The sequence below is a fragment of the Falco naumanni genome, chromosome W, assembly GCF_017639655.2.
Source record: "Falco naumanni isolate bFalNau1 chromosome W, bFalNau1.pat, whole genome shotgun sequence".
NCBI lineage: Eukaryota > Metazoa > Chordata > Aves > Falconiformes > Falconidae > Falco > Falco naumanni.
In genome coordinates, this window is record NC_054079.1 from 27176110 (window position 1) to 27188469 (window position 12360).

Here is a 12360-nt window from a genome sequence, read left to right on the forward strand (position 1 = left end):
ATGCTTGAAATACATGCCCTTCTGTGGGAAAGGCCAAAGCACAGTGGTAAACTACACCCATGCAAATTCCTGACAAAAAGGCAAACCTAGCAGCTTTGGTGATCCAATGGCATGGACCAAGCCCCACAGTGCCTGCACCCCCACTTGCATTCCTCTGCCCAGGTGCTGCTTCAGGGATCCCCTGGTTGTCAGGGTAAACAAAAGTTAATTTACTTTTTGCATTTCATCCCTGGTTTTGTGGTTGTTCCTGCATCCTGCCTGTGCTGCATCACACATGTGTGAGCAAAGTAGCAAAAGCACTAGCAAGTGAAGGAACATGTAGATTAAGCAGTAGAGAAGCAAGGGAGAGGAAGTCTGAGCACTCTTACTCTCTAAAAGCATATTAACGTTACAACACAATCAAACTAACAGGCTGCAACAAGGCTCTTCCCACCATCACTCAGATTCTACAGCCCATGCTTTTTCTCCTTCCTCCAAAGGACAACACCTCCCCAACCCACAATCCTCAGGAACTATTTAATCACTTAGCAGGAATGAGCTACACCTGCACATCATCCATGACAATCAATCCCCTGCCACTGAGGCAAGGCCACAACTGCATGTTATCAATGCTAATCAACCCACTGCCTTCATTCCTCTACATATTAATTAAATATAAAGTGAAGTCTTTTTTTTTTAAACTATAAAATATCTACCTTTTTGCTGCAATTTCTACTATTCATGGTTCAGGGTTTATGTCCCCTGTAACAAAGGAAAACAAAAAGATTTCTTCTCTACTTCCCATCAGCCCAAAATGTCCATCCACTTCCTGGGAAGTAGGGCCTCAGTACAAGCAGCACTTGCCTTGGAAGACAAATGCCTTAATAACAAATGCCACCCTCCCTGGCCCGCCCCCCGCCCCCTGGCCCCCTCCTTTCTCTTAGCTTTTATTGCTGAGTATGACATCTTAATGGCATGGAATATTCCTTTGGTCAGTTTGGGTCAGCTGTCCCAGCTCCTCCCAAACTCTTGCCCACCCCCAGCTTACTGGCCTTTGGGGTCAGGAGGTTGGAGAGGCAGCTATGATGCTGTATGAGCACTGCTCAGCAGTAGCCAAAACATTGGTGTGTTATCAACACCTTTCTAGCTACAAATAGAAGGCACAGCACTGTGAGAGCTGCTATGGGGAAAGTTAACTCCACCCCAGCCAGATCCAATACAGTAAGGCAGACATATATTGCTTTAGTATGTGAAGAAGCAGAACCACATGAATACATTCATACTGAGAACTACTGTTCTGTTTTTGTCATGGTTTAACCCTGGCCAGCAACCAAGCACCATGCAGCCACTCGCTCACTCCCCCTCACCCAGAGGGATGGGGATGAGAATTGGAAAGGAAAGTAAAACTCGAGGGTTGAGATAATAACAATTTAATAGGTAAAGCAAAACCCATGAACACAAGCAAAGCAAAGCAAGGAATTCATTCACTACTGCACATTGGCAGGTAGGTGTTCAGCCATCTCCAGGAAAGCAGGACTCCATCACTGAAGAGGGTCCCCCGTGGAGAGTCGGCCAAGTCACGACAATCACACCAATATGGCTACATGCCGTGCTCACTTTATTAAACAAACAGGTCATATTTATAACTTAAACCAACCGCTCACCCGACTCTACACACAGGTGATTGGATAAGAGTCTCTAGGACACGTGGGGTCATGTCGCTGATTGGTGAGCATGCTGCAGGCGCCTGATCAGTGTGCCGATGATAGTGTGTTGATTTCGCGGTTCCCAGGACTTGCTCTGCACCTGGCTTCTTGTTTGTGCATAGCTCGTTTTCTTTCTCCCACTGCTTGTTCCAAGGACAATTAAAAGTTGCTCTGCAGCTTCAACTAACAGGCCTGGGTTGTCCAACCTGGACAATGGTAACATATGTCCTCGGTCCTTTAAAAATTCCTCTACATATCCCCCTTTTTCTTTTTGGACAACCCATGTCTGTTTCACAATAGATGTTAAACCTTTCTTCTAACAAGAAAATAAAGAGCCAAAAATTAAAAACATTACAACAATGATTATAACAAAGTGCATACCTTCCATCAATAACGCCTTTAACCAACCTGTTATCCCCAATCCTCTCAACCATTCATCAAAGGGATTATCATCAGCAAGAATATGCTTCATGTTTCCCTGCAGTTGTGACAACTTCTTGTGCATCAATATGGAATGATGGGAAAGGTTCATACAAAACATCCCTTCAAAATCCTCACAACCGTGTCCATGTGCTAATAACAAAAAATCTATTGCAGCTCTATTTTGCAATGTAGCATGCCTAACACTATCTACATCAAGCAATAATGAACTTAAAATCTGTGATATAAGATTAAAATGTTTCACTCCCCAACACGCTAACCTTCGTATATTCTTAGCATTTAATGCTGCCATTGCCCCCGGCATAAATATGGAGGCCAGGACATTTGCTGTTACAGACTGCAGATCGACTCTGTCATTACATGTATCATCAAAGGTGTGCAGTGCCCTCCGTGATCTATGAGATTGTTGAGCCATTTTCATTAAGTCTTTCATACGTGGAGCAAACAAAGTCTAGCGCCCTAAATAACATGGTCCACCGACAGGATACAAAGGAATCCCTGGCCACGCTCCGTCCCCACATATCAAAAAGACTCCCGGTGGCAGCTGATAACCCCCTGATACATCTATATGGAAACCCCCAGTTTTCAATTCACCCCAAATAGGTGAACCGGTTAGATTTTGAAACCCTGCATAAAACCCCCGTTCACCTTGACGTGTTAGCCATAATTGCCACGGGTCACCAAACCAAATTACTCTACTGCCATTCACGGGTTGAAGTGGTGATGACATGTGGGTACAGTCTGCCATACCAGTTGCAGTAACATTAACATATTCAACAGGTACAACGCTAGCCAATAGGTCTAACTCCTGCAAAGGTAAATGGTATGGCTGATTTAAATTCTCAATAACCGTCTTCTGCCATGCTGCATTACGCATAGAAGGCCAAACAAATTGCCCATTTGGACTCATACATGTACCATTCTGATTGGAAGTCAGATCCGCTGTTTTAACATTCCAAAAACCATCAAAATTTGTTTCATTCTCTTGCAGGGGAATACCAATTAAACAAGTTCTAAAGTGTTTGTCTGCTTCTTGCAGACTCAAACAAAAGTCTGTTACCCCGTAATATTCTCCCATGTCACCCATATGTTTGTCCTTGGCAAGATGTTAAAAATACCTTGGCCAATGGGTAAAAAAAAATTCATCAAGACCGTAAACCAAGTCCACCACTCAAACATGTTTAGTCCTACAATTTCCACCTTATTTTTTTTCTTCACATTCCACCCCACAAATGTGTGCTTTCACAGATTCTGAAGATGTATGCTGTCTCCAATCAGCATGGTATTACACTAGTCGTATGCTTTCTCTTGCTTCATGCCCGATTACTAATCAAACACATACACTCTTTACACCATTGACATTTCAGCTTTGGCTTACAGAACCATTTTACCCCACATAGCATACATTGGCACAATACCCACGGGTTACATCCCTTACAACACAGACAGTTTATTCTGTCTGCTCACTCTGAGTCTTCTCTTCCGTCTTGTGATCTTGACATACAGGTCGCACAAACTTGCTAGGGATCCATATAGGTCCTTTATCTGTGGAGATACAAAAATAGCCTCTACCGATATATAACAGCGGATTAGGTCCTTCCAATACACCTGAAGCCATATATTTATACAGAACATTCAAACCAGGAACTGTAGTTGTTTGGTTCCCTCGCGCTGTTTGGTGATGTATAACAACAGGTGGTCGCTCTCTATCCTCATTAAGGTAGAGATAGTTTAAGGTAAACAACACCTTAGTCAACCATTTAGTTACGTCTATGTCCTGCGATACTTTCTGTCTCTGAAGATAAACCTTCAGGGCACGGTTTGCCCTTTCAACAACTGCTTGCCCCGTTGGGGAGTGAGGAATCCATTTAACGTGTTTAATTCCCCAAGTTGTCATAAACCTAGCTACTCGTTGACTACTATATGCTGGACCATTATCTGTCTTTATTTCTACAGGTGCTCCCATGACAGTAAAACAAGACATTAAGTGTCTCTCCACATGTAATGCCTTTTCACCGGTTTGTGCAGTGGCCCATACAAAATGAGAATAGGTGTCAATTGTGACATGCACATACTTAAGCTTCCCAAAGTCAGGTACATGTGTTACATCCATTTGCCAAACCAGAAATGCCTTCAGACCTTTTGGGTTAGTGCCCACCCCTAAACCAGGTCCATGATGACTACATTGAGGACAGGAGCGAACAATACCCTTTGCATCTGCTATGGGTATTTGATACTGTTGATGTAAAGACTTTGCATTCTGATGAAACATCTCGTGGCTGTTACGAGCTTCTTCAAACTTATTTGTTGGGGGAGTTATTGCCAGACAGCTGACTGCTTCATCAGCTCAAGCATTACCTTCGCCCAACCCAATGGTCCACTGATGACTTCTAATATGCATAATAGAAAAATTCATGTTTTCTCTGTCGAAGAGTACTACGCAGTTGTATAAGCATTTCACCAAGATGTTGGTTCTTTGTCTCTCTCAACAAGGCATCTTCAATGCGCTGTACTACACCAACTACGTACAATGAGTCTGATACTATGTTTACAGGTGTACTGTTCCAGCTTCCCAATGCCCAACACACTGCTTTCAGTTCTAAGGTTTGAAGGTTGTCCCGTGGTTCACCAGTGATCACTTGTTTCTGCCACTGATTATCGGATTGCCAAACACATGCAGCCTTCTTCATCTTTCGTCCTGCATCTGTGAACACCGTTGGCCCTTCAACTGGTCTTTTTGAGCATAACGGTCTCGCAATCCACCATCTTCCAGAGAGGTCCTTTTGGCCGGTTGTTGTGTACAACACCTGTATAGCCCATCAAGGCTTCCTGTAGGGCTGTTGAATGTCTCAGGAGCCACTCAGAATCATCACCACGGACTGATATCTGCTGGTTCAGTCCCATCATTTTCAACAATCCTGTCTCTTCCTTTTCTCACCAAGGCCGCTACTGCTTCAGGGCGACTTAAAATACGATGTCTGGGTTGCAATGGCAAAAACAACCACTCTAAAACGATTGCCGTATTTCCCCCTTTATTCTTTCGCCATTGCAAAATAAGGGCAAAAGGTGAAGTGGCAATATTACAAAACAAAAAAGATAAAGGATGATTCACCATTCGGCGACCACACCAGCCAGTCTGAATCTTGTGGGACACAACTTGTAGGGCAGCCCACTGCTCTGCTGAAAACATTCGAGGACTGTTGGCTTCCGTGCCATGCAACCAGGATTGGAACGGTTGCAAATCATCGTTAGTGAGTCTCTTTGTGTGTCATCAGGGTGTAAGGGAATCGTGAAAAAAACCCAGAGCAATCTTTCAAGTCTATCACAACAATTTGCCAAATCTGAGGGATCATCATAGAAGGCAGAAGAGCAGGTTGCAACACTCCCATCGCTAAAATCTGATCATTAACCTTCCATAAACCATGTCCTAGTTATGTGCATCCAGATTATTAATCAGTACTGGACAAGCTAACGAGCTGGTCACCTGCCAATCACCCTCCAAAATAGCATCACGAATAACACCAGACCAACACCGTAGAACTGGATCTTTTCTCGAGTTCAGCATTGGTGGGGTAGTTGAGCTAACTGGAGGAATTACAGGTACTGAAGTAGTAGGCAGGTTTATTTTAACTCGCTTTACCAGGTTTCAAACCATATTGTATAACAGTTTGTCGCAGCTGCTGCATAAACTTCCAGTCAAAAGGTTTCCACGCTGCGGCTGCTGAACCATCTGGTATTGTGGTGGTCCACACCGGACATGCAACAGCAGAAGCAGCCTGCCACTCTCCCTCCAATAAAGCGTCTCGTATAACCCCAGACCAACGACTTTGGGGAGCGGCAGGCTGGAGGATAACGCCTTCCTGGGTCAGGACTTGAACATCACGACCGCCAGAAGGCAGATGGCATTCGTTCAATTGCTGCTGCAAGCGGTTTAGGGTCCGGTTGGAGGGTTTTGTTCGGGCATGGGGTATCGGGGCAGCAGCAGCTGAGGTGGGTTCATTTTCTTTATCGGACTCTGCACTCTCATTCAGAGGCGTGCTCTTTGTACCCGCTCTAGTACCCTTGTCCTCATCTAGCAGGGGGGGCGGCTCTCGGTAGCTTTCAGGTCAGCGTGGAGCACCCGTTGCGGCGACACCCTCCGGTGTTGGTGTCGGGTGTAATAGCCCTGTCGCAGATTTTTTAACAGGCGCAATTATGCCTTTCGCAGACGGAATGCCTTGACCAAATAATCAGGTAGACTCCGTCGACTCGGTTTCCCGACCAAGGAGGTCTGACGCAGCCATAGCCATTTTTTTCTCCGCAACCAGGGATCGTAAATGGTTTATGACATCCCGACGGGTTGTCCTCAAGTCCTTGGCCGACTTGTTGCTGCTAAGAATCGCATCACAAAGGGAATCCCAGATCTCTCGCCACTCAGTTACACTAAACATCAGTTGCGGGTCTTTTAAGTGTCCGTTTTCAGCCGCCCACCTACAGAGCTCATGGAGCTTCTTTGTGCTCACGCTAGCCTCTCGCTTAGCAAGAATTTCAGATAATAGCGTGAGTGCCGCCTCCCTTTCCATTATCAAGGGAAAAATGGTCTTACCGGTGCAGGTCCGTGCAGGAGCTCACTGCCGGATTCAGACGCCTTTACTCCTTACGGACGCCTTCCTGCTCGAACTCCTCTCTAGCGACTCTCAATTCGCAAAGCCCACCACCACAATGCAAAGGCAGAGTTTTTCCAGCTTATTCCAGCTTTCCCGTGGTTCGGGCGCCAATTCTTGGGGAGAACGGCAGAAGCGTGGCCTTAGAGTCTCTGAAGATCTGCACAATCCAGGCCTGGTATTAGAATAGGCCTGTAATCAGAATTGTATTGAAGTTGCTGTGCTGAAGTTAACAAGAAAGGTAGCCTTGAGCTATTCTTGAATGCTGAGACCAAGTAATTATGTTGTGCCAACAGGCCGTGGCTGTAACAAGCTACAGCTGCTGGGAAGGCAGGTGCAGGGCTAAGAGAGATAGGGAGCGGAATGGGAATATAGGGAGTAGCAAACTGCAAGGCTGAAGCATAGTAATGCAAATAGCTACATGGATAGAATGCTTTTTTTAGTCATGATAATTAGGGGTGTGAGAACAGCGTGCGCTTAGAGGCTAATAACCAATTATATTTTTGCTTTGGGAATATGCATGTGTATCGAGTCTATATAAGTAGTGTTAGAAACTAATAAAGTTGAGCAAGATGCATAACTCATATTGAGCGACTTCTTGACTCCGGCGAACCCTTCTCCTCAACAATTCTTTTTTTTTTTTTAACAGCAAAATACATTTCAACCACTGTAATACAGTAGATTATAGACAGCTTTTCCGCGTGACAGAACACAGTCACCCCGTTCTGCGAAACAGTTTTTTGCAAGTCCTGTACTACTTTCCAAGCAAATGGTGTATGAACGTGAGGATTACCAGCAGCTGCTACTCCCAGTACAATAGGATATTCATGCGGTGCATCGATGGAAGGCGTAGGAAGATCAAGGAGTCGTCTGCCTATCAGTTCTACTAAATCCCAGTTCCTGTCTCTTAATGCCCCATCTCTTATAGCCTGCCAAAATCACCGAGGGTTGCGCGTCATTACTGTACCACTGGAAACTGGATTTTTAAAAACCACCTCCAACTTCTTCATTGCTTGTGACTGATAACGTTGTTGTAGCTTGGCCCGAATCCGGGTTTTCGGCATTTCCATCCTGCGCAGGCAGGGCTGAAGCCGAGTGGGCTTGCAGGACAGCAGGAGCAGCCGGAGGACGAAGGAGTGTGGGCTGGCACAAATGTTGGGGAGGGTCAGGGGGGCTGGGATTGGTCCGCCGAGGTTTCTGCTTGTCGTCCTCGGAATCGGAATCGGTATCGAGTATAAGTCGATGCAGTTGGAAAGATTTAGGGGATTCAGGGCACTGGGGAGTGGGATTTGGTAAGGGGCACAGACTCTCACCCTCTCCCATCCCCTCATCCTCTTGTCTGTATTCTGGAGGGGGATACAGGGAAGGTTTGAACGACGTACCCTCATTCACATTTTGCTGATTTTTAAGCTCCCACTCGCGTCTTGCAGACTCTGCAAGTCTCCACTCGCATTTTGCTGATTTGGCAAGCCCCCAGTCACAGTTTGCTGATTTGGCAAGCCCCCAGTCACATTTTGCTGATTTTGCAAGCCTTCATTTGCATCTTCTTGAAGCCCCCTACAACATGTCTAAGCAGTCCCCAGGTAAGCAAAAGCCCTGACACCTCTTTGTCCCCTTTCTCCAGAGCTTCTGACAGTGTTGATCCTAAATTGTCCCATGTCGACACACTAAGAGCAGTCGTGGGGGACACTTCCACTCCATGTGCTTTTTGGCCCACAATAACATATCTTTTAACCAAAGCCCATCTAAAGTAATTCCACGCTTTTCTAATACTAATTTCCACATTGATCGCACCATGGTATCTTCTTTAGATAACTTAGTCTCCCTGTTGTCCTTGGTGGCTCACCTTTCCGGTGTCACGTTCTCCCGGGATCTAGCAGCCGCTCGCTGCACTACTCCGCTTCACCAGGCTCTGCCTCCCCAGCAACCCGCTGGTCACAGTCTCAGGATCGCTCCTGACACCCCTTACCGGGGTCAGATTGGCACAGTCTCAGGATCTCTTTTTATACCCTTTACTGGGATCACATCGGCACATCAGGGTCACCAAATGTGGTGACACAAGTCGAGGCGCACTGAAAAAAACACTATGTCTGCGTGGCTGGGTTTGGACAAAATGGCCTTTATTGTTTATATAAACTATTTATATATCTTAGACAGTACAAGTGTTAGACCCTGATAGATTTTTGTGTCCTTCTTGCTTGCTATTTGCTGTTGCTGTAGGTGCCTGTATGCTGCGGTTCTAAGTTCCAATTCTTCACATCCTGTTTACATACCTGACAATTTGTGGCTGTCTTAAAGGTACACGGCTAAGTCTTTGAAGTCAACTAACTTGTCTGCAGACCCGCTGCAGACCCCAACAGGCGACCACACCAGACAGTCTGAATCTTGTGGGATACAACTTTCAGGGCAGCCTGCAGTTCTGGTGAACAAGTTCGAAGACTATTGGCTTCGGAGCCATGCAACCAGGATCGGAACAGTTGCAAATCATCGTTAGTGAGGCCAACTATATTACGAACCCACTGTAGGTCTCCTAAAAGCCTTTGATCATCATGCAGCTTAGCTATTTTTGTAGTGAGAGTTACCTTTTGGGGTCGGATTTCAGCATTTGAGATGAGCCAGCCTAGATATTTCCATGGAGCCAAACGCTGAACCTTCTCAGGTGCCACAACCAAACCACATGATAGAAGGTGATCAACAAGCCATTTAATTTGATCATCTGAAATCCCTTGTTCAGCGGCCAATAAAATATCGTTCATATAATGGTAGATCAGGACATGAGGCCAGCGCTGCCGTACTGGAACAAGTGCCCAATCTACAAAAGTCTGACACATCGTAGGAGAGTTCTTCATTCCGTGTGGTAAGACAACCCATTCATACCGTTTGACCGGAGCAGCACGGTTTACTGATGGCAGAGTGAATGCAAATCTTTGCGTGTCGTCAGGATGTAAGGGAATCGTAAAGAAACAGTCTTTCAAATCTATCACAACAATTTGCCAATTCTGAGGGATCATCATAGGAGTTGGAAGACCAGGTTGCAACACTCCCATCACTAAAATTTGATCATTAACCTTCCATAAATCATGTCCCAATTATGTGCACCAAGATTATTAGCCACTACTGGACAAGCTAACGAGCTACTCACCTGCCAATCACCCTCCAAAATAGTATCACAAATAACACCAGACCAGCGCTGTAGAATTGGATCTTTTCTCGAGTTCAGCATCGGAGGAGTAGTTGGGCTAACTGGAGGAACTACAGGTACTGAAGTAGTAGGCAGGTTCATTTCAACTCACTTTTCCAGTTTTCTTAATTTATCTATTACCTTCTGTAAAGATTTCTCTGTATTTCTATCACAAAGCTTCTCCTCGCCTTCCTCCTCAAATCTGTCCAATGATGTTTCAGGACGAGGAGGATACGACGTCGACGTCGGACGGCGCTTTTGCCCCCCTTGATTTGATCTGCGAGCTGTAGCCACTCTCCTTTTTGGTCTTGCTCCACCCACAGCTCCAATTGGTGCAGCATGACTCGCTGCTCCTCCTTCCTGGGGAGGCTCAACAGCCTCTTCTGGTTTCGCTCAGTTACAACAGACCCCCGAGGAGTAACTTCCGGTTTGTCTGCTGTCTTATTGAAAAACTCCTGCACTGTTGAACACGCAGAGGCTGACATACCCTTCATAGGACGAGTATGCCCAACTCCAAAAAATGTAGCCAAGAGAGAAGGCTTAGGTGAATCACCTGCGACGAGCGAGGGGAAGCAAGCAGCCGACTCAATGTGAGTGATAAAGCAAGCTTCGATTTATTAAGGCGCGATTATGTCTTATATACAGTTCTAGTTAATTATGCCTACTAGTCATCTGCTAATTGGCTAAGCTCTAAAGGGTTACATTTTCATACGTCCTCCTACTTGCGGTTTCTGCGGATAGCTAGCTACATATATTTTTTTCTCTCTTGTCTACGCGAATTCCTCAAAGTTATTTACAACATTAGGCACAAGGTCAGTGCTTTTCTCAGCTTCCTTATCAGCATGCCTCAGCACAGCTGCAAGGCCTGCTTCAGCTAACTTACGCTAACTTTGTTTCACAAAGATCTTTAAGGGAGTCATGGCCGTGATCACACAGCCATTCTGCAACAATCACCCTTCTGCTCTATTGGCTTTTCTACCACATCTCCTCCCAATGCTTCTATAGCTGCTGCCACTACTTTCTTTTCTGCCTTCATAATTTCCAGAGTGTTAATTATAGACCGCCACGTAGCTCCTAACACTTTAGCTTCTTTTCCTTCTTTACCTCTCTCGATCGTAGTATCCCAGAGGCAATTTCCCACTTCATTCCGTAATACTAAACAATAATGTGGGCTTGGGAATCATCCTTTTTTCGTGCCCAGCGAACTAAAGCCTCCACTTCTGTTTCTTTAGTGCTCTCACCTCTCTTAAAGAGGATACTAGTTTAGAGTTTAATTGCCGTGTCTAATTCCATCATGGTCTTCCTGAGTGCCCTCCCCTCTCTCAGAGAGGGTATCGGCGGAGAGCTCTGCCGTATTTTTTTTTCCGTTGCGGTCTTCCTGAGTGCCCTCCCCTCTCTCAGAGAGGGTATCGGCAGAGAGCCCTACCGCGTTCTATTCGTCGCGGTCTTACCTTGGCGGGGTTGCAAACTGCAGCTCTACAACGAACTCTGGACTCCGCTTTTCACCTTCCAGGTTCCGCCCGCCTCTGACCTCCGGCTCCCTAATCGGACAACTTCCCTTTGGGTCCAATGCACGGAGACTGCCGCCATTAAGCAAACCACATTTAAGCGACATAAAGTGTCCCTGTTCGGGTGCCAGACGAAGAAGGTCCCCCGTGGAGAGTCGGCCAAGTCACGACAATCACACCAATATGGCTACATGACGTGCTCCTTTATTAAACAAACAGGTCATATTTATAACTTAAACCAACCGCTCACACGACTTTACACACAGGCAATTGGATAAAGGTTTCTGGTCACACAGGCGTCTGTGTCACTGATTGGTGAGCATGCTGCAGGTGCCTGATCAGAGTGTGCTGATGAGAGTGTGTTGATTTCACGGTTCCCAGGACTTGCTCTGCACCTGGCTTCTTGTTTGTGCATGGCTTGTTTTCTTTCTCACACTGCTTGTTTCAAGGACAATTTAAAGTTGCTCTGCAGTTTCAACTAACAGGCCTGGGTTGTCCAACCCGGACAATGGTAACATATGTCCTCGGTCCTTTAAAAATTCCTCTACAGGTTCACAGTGTGCTGAGTGAAGAACTGGCTGAAGGGCAGAGCTCAAAGGATTCTAGTGAATGGGGCTCCATCTGGCTGGTGACCAGCACCATTCCTTGGGGCTCAATTCTAGGTCCAGATCTGTTCAATATATTTATCAATGATCTGGATGCAGGAGTGGAATGCAGCATTAGCAAGTTTGCTGATGATACTGAACTGGGAGGTGCTGTTGAATCTCTTGAGGGACAAGAGGCCTTGCAGAGGGATCTAGATAGATTGGAGCATTGGGCTATGATTAATGGGATTAAATTTAACAAGTCCAAATGCCTGATTTGGCACCTAGGATGGAGTAATGCCAGGCACAAGTACAAAT